This window comes from Helobdella robusta (assembly GCF_000326865.2).
Source record: "Helobdella robusta unplaced genomic scaffold HELROscaffold_94, whole genome shotgun sequence".
NCBI lineage: Eukaryota > Metazoa > Annelida > Clitellata > Rhynchobdellida > Glossiphoniidae > Helobdella > Helobdella robusta.
The window spans coordinates 459,977-460,648 of NW_008705537.1; positions in this window are offsets into that span (position 1 = coordinate 459,977).

Below are 672 nucleotides of genomic sequence, written 5' to 3' on the forward strand. Positions count from 1 at the left end.
ATCAATCAATCAATCAATCAATCAATCAATCAATCAATCAATCAATCAATCAATCAATCAATCAATCAATCAATCAATCAATCAATCAATCAATCAATCAATCAATCAATCAATCAATCAATCAATCAATCAATCAATCAATCAATCAATCAATCAATCAATCAATCAATCAATCAATCAATCAATCAATCAATCAATCAATCAATCAATCAATCAATCAATCAATCAATCAATCAATCAATCAATCAATCAATCAATCAATCAATCAATCAATCAATCAATCAATCAATCAATCAATCAATCAATCAATCAATCAATCAATCAATCAATCAATCAATCAATCAAGCCAATCAATCAATTAATTTTCATCATTTCATTATCATCCTCATTCACTTATCATGAAAATCCAGCCAGTGTATACGAATTCAGCAGTACAATGATCTTCATCAGCAGCGTCACCACAACCAACATCGTCATCATCACCTCCACCGTCACCATCATCATCATCATCACCAATACCGTACCGATTCCAGTTCAGAGGTCAACTTCTCCACCTCACTTTGCAGGCGATTCTTAACCTTCTCCAGGCCGATGCACCTGGATAGGACGTTCTCCAGCTGCTGCTCCAGTTCGATGATCCTGGATGCCAGCTTCCTCTTTATCTCATCAAAC